Genomic DNA, 23,527 nt, shown 5'->3' on the forward strand with positions numbered 1-23,527 from the left:
AACAAACAACTATACTAGAGTGTGGAAAGAAATAAAGAAAAACTTAGAAACATGGAAATCTTTAAATTTATCCCTTTTGGGAAGGATATCTTTGGTTAAAATGAATATCCTACCAAGGCTTCTGTTCCTTTTCCAAAACATTCCAATAATACGAAATAACAGTATATTCAAAGAATGGATAATGATGAATAGTTTGGAAGGCATTATTTGTCCATGTAGAAAAGCCTTATTCTGTGAGCATAATGAAGTTTGTTTGGAAGGGGAAGAAACCTAGGATCAAATATACAGTATTGATAGATAAAAAAAAAAATAGAGGAGGATTTGGATTCCCAGATATAAAATTATACCATGATGCATGTGCACTGGATTTGATTAGAGTATGGATGAATCTCAAAAAAGAAAAACTTTTAACATTGGAGGGTTTTGATTTGAGAGTGGGCTGGCATTCGTACGTTTGGTACGAAAGAGAGAAAAAAGAGAAAAACTTTGGGAATCATTTTATCCGCTCCGCCCTACTCCGTACATGGCAAAAATTTAAAAAGTTCTTTTATTTAAAGACCCCATTATGGCTATCCACTATGGAAGCCAAACAGAGAAGATTATTAGGTTGGTCTAAATGGCCAATATATAAGGACATACTAATAAAGGACTCATCAATTCTGAAATCTGACTAAGAGATTAGGAAAAAATTTACTCATATCTCCTGGTTACACTACATGCAGATCAAGGAACAATATAACAAAGGTAGAGAAATGGGATTTTGTCAAAGCGAGCAATTTTGGGATAAAATATTAGAAACAGAAAACAAGATAATTACAAAAATCTATAATAAATTATTGGAGTGGTCCACAGAAGAGGAGACAGTGAAAAATTGTGTGATTAGGTGGGCAGAAAATTTATGTAGACCAATAATGCTAGCAGAATGGGAATCTATTTGGTCTAAAAAACTAAAATACACATATGCAATGGACTTAAAAGAGAATTGGCTAAAAATGTTCCATCGCTGGTATATTACACCAAAGAAATTAAATCAAATGTATAAGAATACAAAAAAAAACTGTTGGAAATGCGAGGAACAAGAGGGCAGTTACTTCCATATGTGGTGGACGTGTAAAGAAACGAAAAAATACTGGGAGAAGGTTCATATAACTTGCCAACAAATATTTAAAATACAGTACCCTAAAAAAGCGGAGTACTATTTATTGGGGATAACCGACCAGGACATTCACTTGGATGCCAATGATGACATTCTATTTACTTATTTAACGACAGCTGCGAGAATCAGCTTCGCCAAAAGATGGAAGCAGAAGGAAATTCCGTGTATGGAAGAATGGTTACAGAAAGTGAGAGAAATAAAAGATATGGATAAATTAACTTTCTTATTAAAGAAAAACACTGGGTCCCTGATAAAATATACCGATTGGAGCAAAGTAGAAGAATTTGAAAGGAAAAGAAGTTGAAGGCCATGAGGGAATGAACAGAAGGACAACTTCTCCTGGTGGCTATCAACGTACTGTTTTTATGGCTAGTAAAGAAACCGTGACTTAGACAACATAAAGGCAAACACTAGGTTTTTTCAGTGTTCGCCTTTTTCATAATATTGATAGAGGATGATTTATAATTGTTTTTTTTATTTATCACCCTCTTTTTTATATACAAATAGAAATGGGATACGCAAAGGCAAAGATGGAAGTCATTTTTTAATGCACTTTTATGCTTTTTTTCTTTTTCTTCTCTTTCTTTTTCTTTCTTTCTTATCTTTCTGTTACTTCACATTGTTCCCACTCTTTCGCTGTATTCAATAATTTTATACTTTAATAAAATCTATATTAACAAAAAAAGAAAAAAGAAAAATTGTGATCTATGATGCTGAATATATGTTGTTATTCATTGTTTTTGTTGTTTTCCTATTATTTTCAACAGAACCACATGTGAGAAATTGCAATCTACCATCCCTAATACATAGGCTGGCCAACCTAGAAGGTCCCATAATTTCAGAAACCAGCTTCATAACAGAGTGAAACTGTTCCTGATGCCACAATTGGTAGACCATGTGCCAAGAATACACTTAGCTACAAAAGGATATAATGGATCTCAATAGGCTGGATGATCATGTTGTGGCTGTCCTTGAAGAAAGCACATTTGGATGATGACTCACTTTAATGCAAACATTGAGAGCTATCTGCGATAAAGCTATCACTGTTTGTACTTACTCATAATTGCTTCACATTTATGGGCCATTTAAATCTATCCAACAGTGGGTAGCATAAAGGTATCTTTGAGGGAACAAATAAGAGTATTTTGAAAGACGATTTATTCATGCATCCTTTGTGGACAATTTCTAAAACTAAGAGTAAGGTTTAACACACCTGCCTCTCATTCCAAAACAATCAATGGGCACCAACACTACCATTCTTGTTGTGTCAACCTACTTGTTTCTGGATATCTATTGTCATTGCCCTTCTCTAACACCAGTTTCAACAGGACTGCATTCATATTTAATTCATTCTTTTTTCTGTGACTTCTCATTCCATACTGAAGTGAACAAATTCAGAGCATACCAGGCACAGCTGCCAGATGTCAAACAAATACTATTTGACAGCAAAATTAGTGTCATGGCTCCCCAAACCCTCTTGCATTCAAGAGGCTCCTTTTGTCTTTTCTTGTCACTGGAGAGCCAAGTAATACATCTGGAAATGTTCCAGTAAAATGCCTTGCATTTTGAAAAGCATAGATAGCTGGGTTTTTCGGAGAAATATTCCAAAATTGTTTATTACTGTAACAGTCTTATTAGGTCAATTAAAAGGACTCAAAATGTTTATTTTTAGTTTACCAAGCCTCTCAAAATATGAGCTAAAATCCTATATCATCCTTTACACAATGTAATTTTACATATTCTTAACTATGTAGCAGAGGCATTAAGAAATTCTGCTAAGATCTGTATCAGCTTACCAACAAGAGTGCTTTACATGTTGAGTATAGTGTTATCTCTGCTACATAGTAAAGTAACAACCAGGGCCGGCCGGAGATATTTTTAAATGTTAAGCGGGGGTGCTAAAAAGCGCCCCCGCCACCGGCCCCGCCTCCCACGCCCTGGCCCCGCCCAGCGTGCCCTGGCCCCACCTCCCACGCTGTGTGGGAGGCGGGGCCAGGGCGAATAGTGCGGGGGGCGGGGCCAGAGTTGGCCCCGCCCCCCGCCCAGCGTGCCCTGGCCGCGACCAGGAAGTAAGGCCCGAATGGCCTAGCTGTGCTGTGCGCGTGCGCACAGCACAGCTAGGCCATTCGGGCCTTACTTCCTGGTCGCGGCCGCCGATCGCCCGGGCGGCCGGCGGCCGCGACCAGGAAGGGCCAAATGGGCTATCTGCGCTGTGCCCGTGCGCACAGCGCAGATAGCCCATTTGGGCCTTACTTCCTGGTCGCGGCCGCCGGCCGCCCGGGCGATCGGCGGCCGCGACCAGGAAGTAAGGCCATTTTGCCCTTAGTCAACAAACTAAGGGCAAAAATGGCCTATCTGGCAGTGCGCATGCGCACAGCCAGATAAGCCATTTTTGCCCTTAGTTTGTTGACTAAGGGCAAAATGGCCTAGCTGTGCTGTGCGCACGCGCACAGCACAGCTAGGCCATTCGGGCCTTACTTCCTGGTCGCGGCCGCCGATCGCCCGGGCGGCCGGCGGCTGCGACCAGGAAGGGCCAAATGGGCTATCTGCGCTGTGCCCGTGCGCACAGCGCAGATAGCCCATTTGGGCCTTACTTCCTGGTCGCGGCCGCCGGCCGCCCGGGCGATCGGCGGCCGCGACCAGGAAGTAAGGCCATTTTGCCCTTAGTCAACAAACTAAGGGCAAAAATGGCCTATCTGGCAGTGCGCATGCGCACAGCACAGATAGGCCATTTTTGCCCTTAGTTTGTTGACTAAGGGCAAAATGGCCTAGCTGCTTGTCGCGGTTTGGCGTGGGCGCGGGGATTGAAGCCCCGCGGGCCCGCGCCAACACCGGAGGCGTCGGTGGCGCTACGGGTCGCTGTCGACGCCTCGACAGCGCCCCTAGCGGCCAGCGCCCGAGGCGGCCGCGTCAGCGGCCTCGTAGTAACAACCGGCCCTGGTAACAACAGCCCTCTCCTAAATATAGATATTACAAAACCAACCCATTCTAGCTACCACATATGACGATACATCCACATATGGAGACACAATTCCCATTCAGACATACTGCCTAATATTAGAATTAAATTGCAATCAGTTGACTTCTTTTGAGTTTCTGGGATTCTAAGATAATACTGGTTGCCCCCAAAAAATTAGTGAAAATGTTAGAGAATTGAGTAGTAGACAAAAGCATGTGTAGACAAATATGGGTGTTGCACAGAATATAAGATTTTGGCTTGAACACCAGTTTAATGATTTGGAAAACAGCTTAATCTGAAAGCTGTCTGATTCATCTTGGGTCTAAATCTGTATCTATGCTGCAGAATTACAGCTGTAACACTTTTTATTGCTATGAAATTATTAAATTTGCAGTTCTGTAAGATATATTATTTACCTTTGTGTGTCAGAGAACTTTGGTGATACGACAATCTCCAAATCCCAGGATTCCATAAAATGGTGTCATAGCAGTAAAAGTTATGTCAAACTGCTATTATTCTGCAATCTGGATGTCTCTCAGTTTAGAAATCCAAATCTTCCAGCCAACGACATCAAAACCATGTCTTTTCCTAACACTGGATGAACTTTGCTGACATAGTGGATCCTTAGAAGAGAATTATGCCTGCCAAAACACAAACAAATGCTGTTGTTTTTGAACTATGACACACTTAAAGTTGTGGTTCTTGGACCCCTCTGAATATCTGATAAAAGCTACCAAACTTTTTTCCAAAAAAAGAAGTCTCATAAAGGAGAAAAATCTTTAAGGGATGGTTCACAGGCCCCCTGAAGCTTATACATAGGGCTTCTGTTTGGGTTTCTTTTTTGTCTTCTTTTAATCTACTGATATTTTTCTCTCTCTCCTAAGAGAAAGAAATTTAAAGAAACAGTTACCCCTTCTGTAAGGATCAAGAACATATAGAAAAACACATACAGAGAGATGGTGCATAAACAGCCTTTATAGTTCAGGGGTTTCAAAAGAAAAAGAAAGAAAGAAAGAAAGAAAAGAAACGAAGTACTCAAGTCCTTACATTTTTGTGGACAAATTGTTGTGAAAATAACACAAAGAAGAGAAGTTGTCTGTTCTATTTCTAATCAAAACACCTTCCCAATAGAGAAGTAGATGTATTATGTTTTTGGAAAGGTGAGTATTATAACTTTGGGGGGCTGGTGTCCTAACCAAATCAGCCTGACTATTTTTATTTTAATATAAATAATTTTAAATTTTACTTTGAGCCCCCCTTCTATACTGCTATATAATTCAGTTAACAAATCAGATAATCCACATTACAGTATCTACTTTGAATTGGATTATATGAGTCTGCACTACCAGATAATCCAGTTCAAAGGAGATAATCTGGATTTTATATAGCAATGTAGAAGGGGCCTAAGAAGGGCAATTTTCAAGAAAATGGCACAGCTCCTAAAGGTATTCCTAGGTAAATCCAAAATAGGTTACCGTGAGGGTTATGACAGCATAAATGAACAGGAGTCCAAACTTCATTGGCTTTGTATTTAAATACTTTTCACTTTCCCAGGCTCTAAAAACATATTCCATAATACCAAAATTTAGTATCAAACTGTCTTACCCTTCTTGAGGACAGTATTAGGCATGCAATAAATTCAGTTATAAAGCCATGGGAACATTTTGGAAGCAAAAGCACCTTTTCTTTTTAAATTAATTTTATTAAAATAAACAAACCTTCCATCATACAAACAAAAATATATGCAAAGAAACAAATTAAGTCAAACAAAAGGATAATATCTTCCTCACATATTTTTCCTTAATCTAAAACATGAACCTACAACAACTAACAAACGTACCAATACACGAAATGTGCACGAAAGCAAAACTAAGTTATTAAAAACTAATCTACAGACCTCTCACTCTCTGTCTGATGGGGGGTTTTTTTTGTTCTGACTAGTCTATGCCCTTTAAGAAATGTTATAAAATCACACTTCTACATTTAGAAACATATTACTAGCTCATAATCCCCCAATTGGTCAATCCTCCAACTGCATATTAATCAATGAATCCTCAAGCTCTCTTGTAGTTAGACAAATATTTCCCCTCCATCAACCTAATACATTTGGCTATCTTAATTATTTCACCAATTTTCGTTTGCTGTTGCCATAAACTCTAGACATTTCTTTTCCATTCCGCTTTATGTTTGGAAACAGAAATAGTTCATGCCAGACTTCCTCTTCTTTTTAACTTCTCTTTTGATGTATATGGATGTTCCCACAATGATCTCTTACCACAGCCCAATCATGAATCTGCCATCTTATGAAGTTAGCTTCTGCTTCCCTAAACAGATTTATCTGTTTGACGTCTGGCCAGGTGTATTAATCAATTTTATCAATCTCCTTGCTGAAACCTTTATGTACAGTTTCCAACAAAAATGTTGCCAGTCTTGTTGTTTGCTGCTGGGTTTTGTAATCCAATTTCACAAAATTCTGGCTTGTCTGACTGGCTTCCCAGTCAGCTTGCCAGAGAATTACATATTTCTTTCAATTCCGCTGTTACTTCTTCTCTCGTAATTCTCAATCAAAATTTGGTTCAATTCAACTGGTTCCACATAATTGACCAATGAGTCTTCCATAACCGTTTTGTCTTAAAGTTACTATTGTGTCTGAAACAGGGTGGCAGTAAAATACTCTTTCTTTTCTTCATTTTAAAAAAATTCCTAGGCTACTAATTCATCTTCAAAAGGGGAGGTGTTATGTTTTTTCATCCTGGGAAAATTCCTTTATTATGGCCTCAAGGAAAAGCAAAACATTAACCCTTTGATGGGTGTGAATAGTTTTAGGTGCTACGATCAACCCACCACACAAAATTTATTAACTTTGGTGTTTCTTAAAATACTTTCTCTTTTAAAAGAGTTCATTAGCTCTCTTGGAGAGTTGACAGTAGCTGTTTATGATTGCACTCCAATTAGTTTCAATAAGAGGATTAGAAAAAACTCATGTTTCTAAGAGCAGAAGTTGAATACTGATAGGAGTTGAATAACAACATCCAGGAGGGGATCATAAGGTAAAATCTTGAAAAATCTTCTGTTAAAAAGGGCAATTAGACATTCCTGTATTATAGCTGCCATGCTGGGACAGATTTTTTTTCTTGACCCATATTTCCTCTGTCTCTCAAGGAAAAAACAAATGCCTTGGCAAACTATCTCCACAAAGGCAGCTTTTCTCTTTAGTGTATAGAAAGTCATAGAAAATGCAATAGGATAGGAATTGGTGTGGAGCCTACTGTGCTAGAGACATAATGGGAGTGAATCTAGCAGAAAGACTTAAAACAATTTCCAAATGAGATCAAATGCTACATACTATCAGATCTCATTGGCTTTACCAAAGCACTTTTATTCTTGCTCTTGGGAGACAACTAGCCAAAAACACTGTATATTTATTCAGTTCTAAAAAATACCACTTCTGTGTCCCTCCCCCACAGCACTGGAACTGGACTGTGAAACTATAGTAATACAGCTGAAACTCACCAAATCTCACTCTTTTCAGCTGCCTGCCTAGAGTTTTCCCATTATTGGAAACTTGAGGGGAAATATCTTGGTTTCCAAGGACATATTATTCATGTCTCTGAGCCTATTGACACTTCACAGTGGCGGCTATCCTGAAATCATATTAAAAGGATTTTGTTTTTACCCTGCATTCTGGTCTAAGATCTGCATGAATTCTGGATTTTTTTTTTGTTGGGTGGACATCCACAAAAGGCAGCTGCTCATTAGAACTAGTCAGTATACCAGTATAGTATTAGTACAGCTAACAGGATTGGTAATAGCAATATAGGTGGACAATGACAACTTATGTGGAAATATGCATATTTGCATGCATGAAAGACAGGGGGAAAGTGAAGTGTCCATGCTGTATGACCCTCAATAGTGTATACAAGAGGAATTTTCTGAAAGCAAGATCACATTGTGATGAGTTCCCTGAAGGGACATGTGCGGTCACATAAGATGAAGCCACTAGAATTATTATTCCACCTGTGGCACTAACAAGGCAAATGTGCCGTATATGCAGGTCAGGAAAATATAGTGTGAATAAAGATTTTTTTTTTCCAGGAATAGACAGGCCCTCTGTGTCCTTACAAGTCTAAATGGCTAACAAAACCTGAAGAGTATTCAGATTCAAATTAAGTCCACCAGAGAAGCTTCTTGTGGATGTGCCTGATTCGATTCTGGATTTGCGATTTGCCTGAGTATAGCAGCAGGTTCCATAAAAGCATTATGAAAAGATAGAGTGAGTGAATTAGCAACATGTGCTTTATGTCACATTGATGGATAATGTTCCACTGTTCTGTCTTAAAACTGATCATAAGTAAGTTGTGCATTCAGTACATTAAAAATATAAATCATGCCAGCTCCCTTAGCTGCAGTATAGGCTCCCCAGAAAGCAATATGAAGGCTTCATACTGCCAATGATACTTTGCCATGAATCTAAATTTATATGACTATGGCTGGCATCCTGTTGGTGCCACACTGAAAGCATTTTTCCAACTTATGTTTATGTGTGTTTGTGGGAAGGGATTACTGTGTTTGCTGCACAGAGAGAGACACTCACATCAACAAAGTCATTTAGTGGCCAGTGGAGGGTGGGGAAGTATTCACTTATGACAGTGGTTCCACACCTGGGGTACCCAGATGTTTTTGGCCTTCAACTCCCAGATATCCTAACAGCTGGTAAACTGGCTGGCATTTCTGGGAGTTGTAGGCCAAAAACATCTGGGGACCCCAGGTTGAGAACTACTGACCTATGAGCTTATATCTGAATGCACGACAGTGAAACATCATTCCATACTTCCCACCTAGCCTCTTGAGATCCTGAGAGATCACATAATTGCTCTGCATCCAGCAATAGATTATAGGAGAAATGGATGCATCTCCATTCCTCTATATCTCTCCATCCAGCAACAGATACATAGGTTTCTCCATTCCACCCCAGAGAGTAAAAACTTATTGAGAGCAGGTATAAAAATGAAACTTGTCACATTTCCTACTTGGGTTCATGAATGTAAACAACAGTGAAATAAGGCAGTCATTTATTTAACAATACAGTGCTGATCCAGAAGTCTTTCTCAACTATTTAGCCCCGAAATATATGTACCACTTACAGCAGTTTTGGGACATCTGTCTACCAACAATTTAAAACACATATAGCAGATCATAAGAGGATACAGGAAAGATATTAACCAAACATGAAACAGAAGCATTAAGCCATAATGGAAAATTGATACTGGTATTTGTAAATAACACCAGTTGAAGAAGACACAAATCAGAATGTTCTGTAAAAGTTATTAAGCTCTTAGGAATCTGCCTTGAGATTGCTAAGATTGTAATAACTCTACAACTTCAAATTTTCCCTTAATTTTTGAGTGGAATAGTTTCTTTAATATGGCAACAGGCCTTATGATTATTTTTGGACTTTCCCCTCATCATTACAGCAGAACTATATATCCCACCTCCTTATGCAAGATCTCGACCACAATTGTAAATTTGGAATTATATTATGACAGCCTAACTATTTGATGTACCTATCACTTTGTCTTATTCCATTCCATAACTGGCAAACTGTAGATATAAAACAAAGGAGCATTCATTGCATATGAGTGTGTATGTGTAGCATATATTGTATGTATATGAGGAAATAGGGGAAATTTCATTTTAAAAGACATGCATTTCACACTGGTGTTGCAGTTTCAAACTGGTATTAGAGATGGTGGTTTGTTTGAGCAATTGTTTACAAGGGAATCCCTGGAATCAGTTTCAGGCCTGGATGGTGATTACACAAACTACAAAATACTAATGCACATTAAAGGCTTTCTTTTGTGCACCTTTGTGGGTGTCGGTTGATTAGACACTGTAGTTTGAAATGACCTGTTTGACTTTAGTCAGAGTAGGTGAGGCTATAGTTACACATTCAATCAACCTACATAGATGTTTCCCCTCTAAATAAGTTAGCCAACTATTTTTGGTTGGAGTAGTTTTATTTGATATAACTGGTCAAATAAATCTTCCCACTACTTCTGGTTATTTTGTCATCCCAAACATTGTCTACAGAAATAACATTTTTTATTTGTAGCTATGGTTATTAATACCTCTGAGGGAAAGTCATACATCATCTATTATATCCTATTGCTGCCAGCACACAATGTATCTTACACCAAAGTCCTACATTTTTGATCTCAAAAATTAGCTTCATTGTGAGAGAAATGAAAAGTAATTCACAGTATCTTCTGAAAAAGCATTTATAGAGATGCCTTTTTACTCTGTACACTCTCTAAACCATATGCTTGCCCGCTTTAGATTCATGACTCAATATATCATCATTTGAATAATAACATTTTACCTTTTAGCTTGTATTGCCCATTTTACAAGACTCTCCCCATGAAGCCATATGTCACAATGCATGAAATGTCACTAAGCAGCCTTTTTCAATTAATATTTCCCCTACTATTTCCTCCTCATTATTTTAGCCTGGGTCTAGTAACTGCTGGCTACGATAATTAAGGCAAGCTGCTTCTCCATAATTAAACTCCTGTAATGGTAGCTCACACAATCTGGAATGTCAGATGATAATGTGGTGCTCAAACCCTTTTTCCAAAATGCCTCCAACTGTCTTGGGAGCTATTTGACATAATGGGCTCCTGTTTGCTTGATATTCTATTTGCTATGTCTACCGAAAAGCAAGAAATGAGCTTCAGGGCACAATGCTGCCTATACTGTAATCAATTTTGTGATGTTGGCTTAGCTTGTTGAATAAGGTTCACACAAGTCTGTATTCAAGACCAATGCTTCTTTTACCCTTTAAGCCACAGTAAAGTGAGTAATGGGAGGGCCTCTTGTATCGCCCATAGCTGTTATTGACAAACGTGCATAAGTGCTTTTCTGCTCGATTCGCCTTCTATAATGAGTTGCAAAACTAACTCTTTATTGAGTAACTACAGGGAATTTAAAAATACTTAGGAAACTGGCAATAACACTAACAATCAATGGACCATGTTTGGATTTTTTTTTTCTGTATTCCCAAGCTGTGTGGTATTGGGGCCGGGGAGACATGAACATTTATATGATAATTAGAGATGGATCGGAATTTCTTCCAGTTAATAATTTCTAAGACTTTATCAAAATGCATGAATGTCTTCACATTTATCTATTTACTTATTTACTTTGTTTTATATCCCGCCCTATCTCCCTTATTGAGGGAATCAGAGCGGCTAACATTCAGGAAAGAAAGAACCAATGGATTTTTGGGTTGTGGTGTGTTTTCCAGGCTGTATGGCTATGTTCCAGACGTATTCTCTCCTGACACTTTGCCCACATCTATGGCAGGCATCCTCAGAGGTTGTGAGGTATATGGAGAAACTAAGCAAGCAAGGTTTATATATCTGTGGAAAGTCCGGGGTGATCCCAGCCATGAAAGCCTTCGACAACACTATGGATTTTTTTCTTTTAAAAGGTGAATATGGGGAAAATGAAGCTCACAGGCTCAGCTATTCAGATCCAGGGATTCAACTAGGTGTTCAACCAAAGGAATGGAAAATTATTTCAAAATAATTGAAAAAATGTGATTAAAATAATTCTACACTGACAAGAATCTTCACAGTCCCGTCCACACAAAAATTGTATGTGGATGGTTTTCACTGAAAATATTATTTGCTGAGCAGAAAGCAGTTTCTTTACACCAGGCCTGGGCAAACTTTCTAACTTGGGGGCCACATGGCAGGCCGGAGTGGGGTGGGTGGGTCCTTTCCTCCCCTTCCTCCTTTTTTTTGGAGGCAGAAAATAAAAGAAAAACAGGAAAAGGTTGGATCCCTAAAGGGTTAGCCTTGGTCAGGATGAGATGGTGGACGGGAAAGAAAAAGTGTATCCATTAGACCCCATATTGCCTACTCTTGAAATAGAATCTTAGCATCTTAGAACTGGAAAAGACTACCAAGGGCCATCCAGTCCAAACCCCTGCCATGCAAGAAGGCACAATGAAAGCGCTCCCGATAGACAGCCTCTGCGGAAAAGCTTCCAGAGGAGGTGACTCCACCATCTTCCGAGGCAGCCTATGCCACTCTCCAACAGCTCTTACTCTTATGATGTTCTTCCTAATCTTTTCAGATGAATCTCTTTCCCTGCCATTTAAAACCATTGCTCCCCTATGCCCTGGTCTCTAGAGAAGCAGAAAGTCATTTTTCCCCCTCCTCCTCAATGGGACCCCCCTTTAATCTTGAAGCATAGTTCTCGTGTTCCCTCTTCTCCCAGCTAAACATCCCCAGGAGGAAAAGAGGAAGGATAAAGAGAAGGAAGAAAGTTAGGAAAGGAGGAAGAAAAGGATGGTAGGAAGGAAGGCTGGAAAGAAGGGAGGGAAGGGAGAAGGAAGGAAAGACTGAAGGGAAGGAAGGAAGGAAGGAGAGTGGGGGAGGAAAGAGGGAATGAAGGAAGGATGAAAAGGTGGAAGGAAAGGAAGGCAGGAGGGAGAAAGAGGGAGGTAAAGAAGGGAGGGAGGGAAGGAGGAAGAAAAGAAAAAAGGGAGGAAGGTTAGGATGGTGTGAGAGAGGAGGGCCTGGGAAAGAGCACAAGGGGCCACATCTGGCCCCAGGGGCTTGGATTTGCCCATACCCGCTCTATACAGACAATAATATTTCTAATTTTCTGCATATACATATTGTTCTCTGTAAAGAAAATAGTGTTTTTTGCTCAAAACAACTATGGACAAAATTTGTACAGAATAAGTCCTGAATTACAAATAGGCTTTGAAAAATGTGGTTTTCACATTCTTTCTCAGAGAGGGAAGAAAATTGCTAAAATTACTCACTGGATAGAAGAGAAGAATTACACCTCTATTTAAGCATGAGAGTGTTGAATTAATGTTATTTTATGAAATACTCCTCATCAGTAATATGATTTTCTACTAGTTGTGAACAGGTGTACTTCTAAAAATCGCTAAAAGAAACAGGGAAGAATTTCAATTCAGTTCATTTTTGAAGAATTCATTAAAAGGAGCAAACTTTAAACTTGGGATGGAATGTGCTTACTATTTGTTTGTTTTTAAAAATATATGCAAGAAAGTAAAACTGACAAATTTTTCCATCACTCCTCACAATGAGAAGGAGAAATCTCAGAGCAAATACTGTGTGTATATGTGATTTCCTCATTATTATTATTTTACTTGAATTGGATGTTCCATGAAGCTGTGATTGGTGCAGAATAGAGACTACACTTACTAGCATCATCAGAAACAACTACTTGTAACATCATCCTTTAAATATCATCAAGGTGAACATAGTTTAACCAATTTTCCTCCCATTACCTTTTCCATTACTTGGTGTTCTTGTAGGTTAATACCAAAAGCAATTGCTACCATCTCTGTGGCAGGGTTTTTTTTGTTTGTTTGGGTTTTTTTTGGGGGGGGGGGTTGGCAGTATAAAAAAATTATTTCACATCAATTAATTTAAGAAGGAAATGGGCATATAATTGTCTATGTGTTTCTTCTCATTAGGTTGAGAGATATCCTCCCTTAAATATGGAAAATATACAAATTACAGAGGAAGGATTCATAGCAATCACTCAAAGAATATTGGTGCTCTTTTGTTAAATCTTTCTTCTAGGTTAGGAAGCCCTTTAGGCAAAGTCACAGTGACAACCCATTCACAGCAATCAAGACTCCTGAACAGACACCATGTTTTTAAATCTCACTGAGGAGAATGGAAATAATTTATTTTTGACATTCTTAGAGATTAATGAAATTTACTTTCACACACTCTGTATAAGGCTTTCCAGTCTAATGCCAAAAAGGTTCACTTAGAAAAAACAATACTGAGTTTAATTTGATTTAATCTCAGGGAAGTGGGTCTAGCATTGCAGCCTTAGTTCAGGGATCATTGTCCTCTCAAAGTCACCACAGTCTAGTTGTACATTAGTTTTGTGACTTTTTCTATCCAAATTAGCCATCTAGCTTTGTGACATCATCTTCTAACCTAACATTACTCTTTATAAAAACAATAACAGTCAATTCCTTTTCATAATTGTGATGAAACCTGTATTCCAGCTGGCCCTGCATTTCCAGTCTTCGGGCTCTTGACACACACCTTGCCCATTCTTTGAGTATGTGGTACTCAAGCCTCAAAGTCACTGTTATTCTGCACAAATGACTGTCTTGATCAGTGGTTTCAATGTGGGAAAGCATGACCAGTTCTTCCTATCAATTATTAGATGAAACAGTTGTAAAATAAATAAAAGAAATGAAGATTTGTTATATAGAGTATTTCAAAAAGGTGGATCCAAATTTAAATCACCATATCTCTGAAATCATGAATCACTCAGAATGAAACTCTTACCACTTAAAAGAGTGAGGCATAAAGTTTTAAATGATTACTCCTAGATGCCTCTTCCAAAATGCAGATAAAATATATGCTGAACTGCACCTTATGTGGTGGGGTCACCATCTTGCAAATGACTGAGGCTAGAGGTTCTTTGTGCACTGGAAGAGGAATCCAAAGTGAGCCATTTGAAACTATACATCCTACTCTTTCTAGTGGCAAGAGTCACATCCACGGGTAGTTAGTGATTGTAGACAGATAGTGATTATAACTCGGGTACATCTTTTTGACCCTGTATAACAAGGTAGGTAAACATGAACTCCTTGCCCCATTCACAACTCCAAAAATCCTATTCAGATCATCACCCTGTCTTTGGTCTAATTCTATTTAATCTTTCTTACAATCTAACTCCTGACTCTTTTTACAAACAATGGAACATCTATATTCTGCTCACTGTTGCAGAAGTGGAATTGTGTGTATAGGCCATTGTGAATGCAGATGTGTGCATTTCTGCATGTGCACATTTAGTTGTTCAATATTGCTATTCAACACAAGGGTGACATAGTAATGAATCAATGTATAACTCCCTGCAAGAAGCTTTCTACACTGCAATTCTTGATTTTAACAGCATGTGCATTAAGTTGATGACATCAATATTTCCAGAAACATTGATAGTACCAAGAATTGTTCCTCTTTGAAGGAATTGGAAAAGAAGTTGCAACAAACAGGAATTTGGTGCTGTTTTTGAAACATGAAATATTTTCTTGAAATAATTTTGTGATCGACCAAAACCGGCCATCTGCATTCAACCTAATCTGACCAGCAACAGAGAGTTCCACCGATCAAAGGAATCATGCTGGGACCAACCCAATCACAGAATGTGTGGATGCTCCAACAGTAGCTTATGACATGCCTCCCTTCTGCTTCCCTCTTTGCCCTCAACTATGTAACTAACCCTTAATAAAAGTATCATTCCATTCTTCTTCTTGGTGGCTATTATGTATCCTTTCTTGATTCTTGCATGAGGGACTCTCCCTTTCTCACTGGCAAGATACTTCCTGAAGAAGATTTCCCCTTTTTCCTCCTCCAACGTGATTGCAAACAGCTTGCAGTCGGATGAAGGGCCCTCACTCTTTAAATCGCGGATGAGGAAACCTCCAAGATCTCCCCATCCATGGATTAAGGAGTTGGCATCCATTTTATATTACATCTCCCCGGACTAACTCTAAGCATGCCGGGTATCTTGGCTTTAACCTTTGGGACACCCCCCGTTGCGGGAAACCATTTTATTTCAATAAAACAAATGAAGTTTAAAAGGGCAACAGCTGATTGTCAAAATGAACGCCCTCTTGCCTCGCCGCGGTTCCCGATGCTGAAATTTGCCGCCCGAAGTTCAAACTGCATGTTGGACATGGAGAAGGTCACCCAGAAGCCTTCTCATGCCCCGGCGTGACCTTTGCCACACTCGACAACCCCTTTGGCCGGCCCCAGACCAAGCATGGCCACACAATAAACACTGAATGGAATTCTTCTTTCCCTTTGGACTTTATACTTCCCAATAAAGCTTATGAATTAAACTTTGGACTCAAGGGTGGGTGGGAGTGATCGAACAACGTGATTTATGATCTCATGAATGTACCCTGTATATCCTGCATGACCCCTTTTTCCTTCCCATTATGAAATATGAGTTGTGTGCTGAAAAATTAAAAGTGCCCGAAGTTTGACCTGAGAAACTGACAAACAGCTGCAACTCAGGCGGGGAGGATCTCCTCGCCCCAGGACACTGTCAGATACCTTTTTGCATGAACAATAGACCTGGTGATTCCCTTTCAAATTTCGGAGCAAGGCCATTTGGAAAAGGGATCGACTGTTTGACTTATATTTTTACATTCCAACAGGGGATAATCTGGCCTTCGGAAGGGCAAGGGTTGTTCCAGCTATCATTTCTTTATCAATGAACCGGATCCATTGAGAAACATACCCGCTCATCTGATCAGTCTTTGACTCACCGGAATCTGGCAAAGCCTGCCAGACAGATATGTTTATTTGCACCCCCAATGTGATCCATAAGTCGCCTTGAGAGCTTATCTAGTCTCTTGGTGCTTACTTTTGCATATTTACTCATTTACTCATTCATTAATCCTCTTGGCCATTCATTGTTTGCGGTTCAGCCCGCCCCCTCACCCCTGATTGGCAGAGGAACCAAAGCGGAGGGAGCCCTCTGACTGGATTGAGGCTTCGTGCCGCTCCCCCAAGGACCAATCAGCATGAGACCAGGCGGAGAAGGCATGGTGGGAATTTCAAAATCTTGCCGCCCTGTTTTCTTTATTATAAAAGTTACTGCTTTGGGTTTCTTGTCATGTCTTCTCGGTGATCGACTGCGGTTGACATCCTTTTCAGCTGAATCAAATAAAACATCAACTCAGTGCTCTCTCTTTAGTCTGCGGGTGAGATTATTGGGGAATGGGGGTACTCTGATTCGTAGCGGCTCCCCACTTGCCAGGATCACCGGACCTGCCAGGGAAAGCTTTGGGTTCCTCTCGCTAAAGAGGGAACCCCCAAATTTGAGCTCGATATCAATTTTATGGAAATAGCAGGAAAAATCACTAGTGTCAATTTTGAACAAGACTACATACACCATTTCTTTTTTTACTGACAGTAAGTGTGTGGAGATCTGATCTAGATGGCTAGAGAAAATTTAACTGTTATCCTATTTTCCTGTGCTCATAGGCAGAGACCAAAAATGCAAGACAATCTATATTTGTATCAATCAACTTTTCTTCCTCCCTCTTTTCCCTCTTTCCTGCTTTGCAGAGTAGGAGTGATGAATTTAAAACAAAAAGTAGCAATGAAGAAAAAAAAAAGACCAAAACACCCTCAAATATTATTTCTAGTGTGAACTGGTATCTCACAACTGCTTGCATGGAACATTTCAGCTGTAAGCTATGTGTTTATCATCACAAGTATTTTAGCCATGAGTGAAACATTCTATTGGTTTCATGTTGAATTCTTGGTATTCTTGTATTATCTTGTTCTCTTTCTCCCTTCTTTTGTTTTGCCAACTGGCTCAATTTCTTTCTGAGCTTCCATCTTCACAGCAAAGTTAACAAGCTTTGTATTGTTTGATACAGCTGCTCCAGAGAGCTTGGTTATATACTCCCTCATAGTTCACACACACACATATCTGTTGTAGTGACATAAATGTCAATTTACTTCAAGTCAAGCAGACTTCAGAAATCAATACCAAGGATCATTGTCTCAGCCAGTAAATCTCATAGTTTTTACGAATAAATGGTCAGTTATAGAAAACGTTTAATCAAGTGAATACAGCTTTCTATAATAATGATCTCAACAATTTTTCAAAAAGTCTTACATTGCTTTATGATAGGGAGAACTTTTATTTTCCAGAATCCATGTTGTAACGGAACGCCTTATTTTATTGGGGATTTTTATCTATGTTATTTAATATGGTTTAAATGGTGAAGGTGGACAGGAGTTAGCTACTTCTGACTGGCTGCGAGTCACTATGGTAACGTAGCTGTTTCTGTAGAAATGTAACTATTTGGAGGCTATTTGAAAGGGGTGGAGCTAGCTGGATGAAAAAGGAGGGAGTGTTTTAAAAAGAGTTGAGTTATGAAGTTTCTAGCCGGTGAGCTAGGAGGAAGATGTGTGTAATTAAGTTGTGTGAGGTTCTAGGGAGGGAAACTAGAGGGAAGACTTCTGTGTATTCAGTTTAGTTTCTAGCCTGTGTGCTAGAGGGGAGAGTATATGTGTTTAAGTGTGCAACTACGATTGCTCTATTGAAGTGTAAAAAGACTAATTTAGGTCCAGGTTCCCAGCTGGGTAAAGCTGAGGAAAAGAAATACTGTTGAGACAAAGTTTCAGTCAAGTTGTTGATGTTAAAGAATGAAAGATATTATCTATACTATATACAAGTGAAACTGAAGAAAGAAACCTTTGCAACAAGTTATGCTTATTGTGCTAAAGAACCTATAAATAAACATTTCTTTGTTTTTAATAAAAACAGTGTCCTTGAGTGGTGAATTGCTCTACATAGAGTCAACGAAGATGTGTCTCACATTCTTCCCTTCGGTGTCACATCACCGCATTCACGCGCACACATGCACTCAAGTGTTTATAGCCGGCAGTGGCTGGGATCCTGAAATAAGGATCACCCCCTGTCCTAGTGGGAATTGAGGTCCCATGTTTAATGTTGGCAAAGGTGTGGAATATTAAGAAAAAGATTCCCTCAGCCTAAATGGGTTTGGGCTTTGGGCTGTGTAGGTGTTACATTTAATTGGTGGCAGAGGTTGGGATCTTGAAACAGAGATTTTCCCCCTGCCTGTTTGTGAAGAGAGAGGTATTTTTACATTTAATGGTGGCAGTGGTTGGGATAACAAGATTCCCCCCTGTCCGAAAGAGCATTGCACTTTGCACATGTCTATATTAATCTATCTACTGTAAAGGAATTATGTTGATTTATGGTTTTTAATTTTTTTGTGAATTTGCACTTGCGGATGAGTTATTTATATATTCTTTCAACCATGTCCATTCACTGTCATGTGAGTTCTCCCACTTCATGAGATTATTGCCACATGGTATTGGCGTCTATGGAGACATGGCGTGTGCCATATTTATGTATATACTAGGGGTGTACAATTTGGCTAAACCCTCATGCCATTTTTGGTGTCTGGATTTTGGTGGCCCCTCAATCTATTTTTCAGGAGCCTCCTGAATTCAGGCATGCAAAATTCTGTTTTTCAATCTGGCAGCTGAAAGATCCGTTTTTGCTCCGGGAAGATCCAGGCCATTGGTAGCAATGGGGGAACTTCCGAGCTCCCCTTTCCATCATTTTTAGGGCATCAGTTTTAAGAAATCACTTTTTCTGGGATCATTTTTTTCTCATATCCTTCAGTAAGACCTGGGGTAAGGCATCAGACTTAAGAAACCACCCTTTCTGGGATTGTTTCTCTTCATATTCTTCAATAAGACCTGAGTTAAGGCATAACTTGCATTGAATTATTGCCACATTGTCAAGCCACCCTGAGTCCCCTCCTGAGTGAGAAGGGTGGGGTAAAAGAATAGTAAATAAATGGATCTGTAATTGGCTAAGCGAACGAACCCAAAGGGTGCTCACCAATGCGTCATCTTCATCATGGAAAGAAGGGACAAGTGGAGTGCCGCAGGGCTCCGTCCTGGGCCCGGTTCTGTTCAACATCTTTATTAACGACTTAGACGAAGGGTTAGAAGGCACGATCATCAGGTTTGCAGATGACACCAAACTCGGAGGGATAGCTAACACTCCAGAAGACAGGAGCAGAATTCAAAACGATCTTGACAGACTAGAGAGATGGGCCGAAACTAACAAAATGAAGTTCAACAGGGACAAATGCAAGATACTTCACTTCGGCAGAAAAAAATGGAAATCAAAGATACAGAATGGGGGACGCCTGGCTTGACAGCAGTGTGTGCGAAAAAGACCTTGGAGTCCTCGTGGACAACAAGTTAAACATGAGCCTACAATGTGATGCGGCAGCTAAAAAAGCCAATGGGATTTTGGCCTGCATCAATAGGGGAATAGCGTCTAGATCCAGGGAAGTCATGCTCCCCCTCTATTCTGCCTTGGTCAGACCACACCTGGAATACTGTGTCCAATTTTGGGCACTGCAGATGAAGGGAGATGTTGACAAGCTGGAAAGCGTCCAGAGGAGGGCGACTAAAATGATTAAGGGTCTGGAGAACAAGCCCTATGAGGAGAGGCTTAAAGAGCTGGGCATGTTTAGCCTGCAGAAGAGAAGGCTGAGAGGAGACATGATAACCATGTACAAATATGTGAGGGGAAGTCATAGGCAGGAGGGAGCAAGCTTATTTTCTGCTGCCCTGCAGACTAGGACACGGAACAATGGCTTCAAACTACAGGAAAGGAGATTCCACCTGAACATTAGGAAGAACTTCCTCACTGTGAGAGCTGTTCGGCAGTGGAACTCTCTCCCCCGGACTGTAGTGGAGGCTCCTTCTTTGGAAGCTCTTAAGCAGAGGCTGGATGGCCATCTGTCGGGGGTGCTTTGAATGCGATTTCCTGCTTCTTAGCGGGGGGTTAGACTGGATGGCCCATGAGGTCTCTTCCAACTCTACTATTCTATGATTCTATGATTCTATGATTCTATGAAATCACCCTTTCCAGGATTGTTTCTCTTCATATCTTTCAATAAGACCTGAGTTAAGGCATCAGACTTAAGAAACCTCCTTTTCTGAGATCATTTCATATATCCTTCGATAAGACCTGGACTGGCAGATGGTCACATTCACTACTTCAGTAAGTAGGATACTTCCATTGATCTATTTGTTGAGCTCCCCCCCCCCCCAAAAAAGGTACCAAATCCATCTGAACAAATTTTACAAAAATTGAAAAAACATGCAAAGGATATGCATTCTTTTGCTATGAAAATGCAATTTTCTAAGCCCTGTACCAAAGTGATTTAATACATTTTGATAGTTTTGATATGTACATATTATAATATTCAACTCCTAGCCAACAGTGTGCCCACCTGTAACTCATTTTTCATGAACCCCAAATTTAATTTAATTCAGCTCCTCTTCATACTTCAGCTATTTTTCATATTTAAACACCTATCTCCCTTTTAAACTACCAAGTCAAAACTCCTATCCATGCACATCAAAGGAACATTTATTTTTATCTTTTGAATTCCAGATTTGGAAGAGATAATCAAATGCAAAACCATTCAGAAACACCCATTGACAATAGTTAAAATGGCACAACTTTTTTCATACTTCTTGTTTGGAGTCACAGTAAACAAATTAAGAATTATATTAATTGCAGTGGAACATTAGAAGTGGAACATTAGGCTTATATGAGAACTTCTTAGTTTGGAAAAGAACAACAGCCCTTTTGGAATCTTAGCCATTTCAAACTGTCTCAGAGTACAGAAGGAATTACATGTTTGGGCTATACACTGATACTAAAAGTTGCATTCTCTGGATTCTTATTGTCCATCTCCCCCCCCCCCTTTTTTTTCTTTTTTTCTTTTTGTAGCTTCTAAAGCTGTTCTAACCCTGCAGTTCAGCTCTGAAGCCTGAAGCTTTATATAGGTTTCTCTTAACTTGCTTCATTCTGTTTGGCTCAGTGGCAACTAGCTTATACATATTTCTTTGCTTTCTTTATTCCTAGTTATTATTTCCTACTCCTCTCTTTCATCTTCCATGTCTATACGCTTTTTTCATCCCTGTGAGCCACAGTAAATGAAATGGAGAAGAAGCCTATTTTAGATTAGAACTCAGCTGTGCAAGATTCTATTTTCCAGTGCACAGCAACGTACATTGATATTGGGGGGCATCTACCATACTGTAAATACTGAGACCGTCAAATCTAACAGCTCATATTCTGGTCACAGGTAGAATTTTAAAATGGCACTCATAAACAGAAAGAAAGAGAGAGATAGAATAAATGTTAAAAGTCTTGAGTAACACAGAACTTTCTAAATGTTTGTTTGGCCATAATACATACCTCCCCAATGGCACCAATATACTTAAGGCATAATTCAAAGAATTCCCCACTAAACAAGAGCTTGGCAGTGCCAGTGAAAACACTCTGATGGAATGTGTGGAAAGCAAAGAGAAGCTGATGTATTGAGCCGCTTCATCTGGAGCCAGACATCCAAAACAAGAGTAAATGCTGACAGTAACAACCATCAATTTAATTTGCATTTTTAGATGTTAGACTCTTTTAAACTGCAGTTCAAAGACTGAGTCATGTTAGTCTGTAATATTAGTACACAAAGGAATCTTACAGATTAATTGAAGAAAGAAGTTTGCATCAAAAGCATGTGTAGACTAAGGGTGCATCGATACTGCAGAACTTAGGAGTGAGAAGGCTGCTGAAGAAACCTCAAAATGAAAGAGGCAGAAACAACTGACAAAAAGGTCTGGAAAAGGTGAAGAGAGTTGACTCCTGGGAGGTCTGAACAGAAGGTGATGGGGAGAGCTGCAGGAGCCTTGACCAAAGAGGAAAAGGCCAAGCCTGGAGAGAAAGAAAAGAGGTTGCTAAGGCTAAGGCAGGATCATTAAGGCAAAAGATTGGTCAGTGTTCGCCCCTGTGAAAAAGGTTTGTAAGATTCTAATTTCATTTCTCCATTTTTGGCTGCATTGGTGGGGAAGTGTATATTTGTTACTCATTACAAAATTAAGAAGATGGTGCATTTTAATGTAGTTACCTTAATTGGAGCCCCCGTTGGCACAGAGGGTTAAATAGCTGAGCTGCTGAACTTGCTGACTGAAAAGTTAGTGGTTCGAAACCAGGAAGTGCAGTGAGCTGCCACTGTTAGCCCCAGCTTCTGCCAACCTAGCACTTCAAAAACATGCAAATGTGAGTAGATCAGTAATTACTGCTCCAATGAGAAGGTAATGGCACTCCATGCAGTCATGTCAGCCACATAACCTTGGAGGTGTCTATGGACAATGCCGGCTCTTTGGCTTAGAAATGGAGATGAGTACCAACCCCCAGAGTCAGATACAACTAAACTTAATGTCAGGGGAAAACTTTTACCTTTATCTTACCTTAATAATAAGTAGGCTTGCTAGATTGAAAACTAGAAAAATTCTGTACTACAAAATGATTGTGTAGAAGAAGGAATTTCAGCAGGTGTTGCTTGTCATGCAGCCAAGTAACAAGCAACATCCACTGAAATTTCCTCTTCTACCCAACCATTAAAGATACAGGAATCTTCTCCAGTTTTCACTTAGGGGAAACTGTAAATCCTGTTTGAGACCAAATAGCCTTTCTGACTTAAAAACAGAAAACTAGGTAACCCAGCTTCACTTGTCTAGTACATTCATTTCTTTGGGGGAGCTCCTGCTAGCACAATAGGTTCAGCCCTTGTGCTGGCAGGACTGCTGACCGAGTGGTGAGCTTCTGTCTGTCAGCTCCAGCTTCCCATGCAAGGACATGAGAGAAGCCTTCCACAGGATGGTAAAATATCAAACATCCGGGCATCCCCTGGCAACGTCCTTGCAGATGGACAATTCTCTCACACCATAAATGACTTCAGTTTCTCA

At 39.7% G+C, this 23,527-nt stretch overlaps 1 long non-coding RNA gene across 1 annotated transcript; it reads right to left on the bottom strand.

Moving 5' to 3' along the window:
- Positions 1-1,456: 1,456 nt before the first annotated feature.
- Positions 1,457-23,112, bottom strand: LOC134296694 (uncharacterized). Its single transcript, XR_010003518.1, has 3 exons — positions 23,030-23,112; positions 4,532-4,756; positions 1,457-1,824 (listed from the first exon to the last, which is right to left on the bottom strand). It is a non-coding gene; the product is annotated as an uncharacterized LOC134296694 (long non-coding RNA).
- Positions 23,113-23,527: the final 415 nt, after the last annotated feature.

This window comes from Anolis carolinensis, chromosome 2, assembly GCF_035594765.1.
Source record: "Anolis carolinensis isolate JA03-04 chromosome 2, rAnoCar3.1.pri, whole genome shotgun sequence".
NCBI lineage: Eukaryota > Metazoa > Chordata > Lepidosauria > Squamata > Dactyloidae > Anolis > Anolis carolinensis.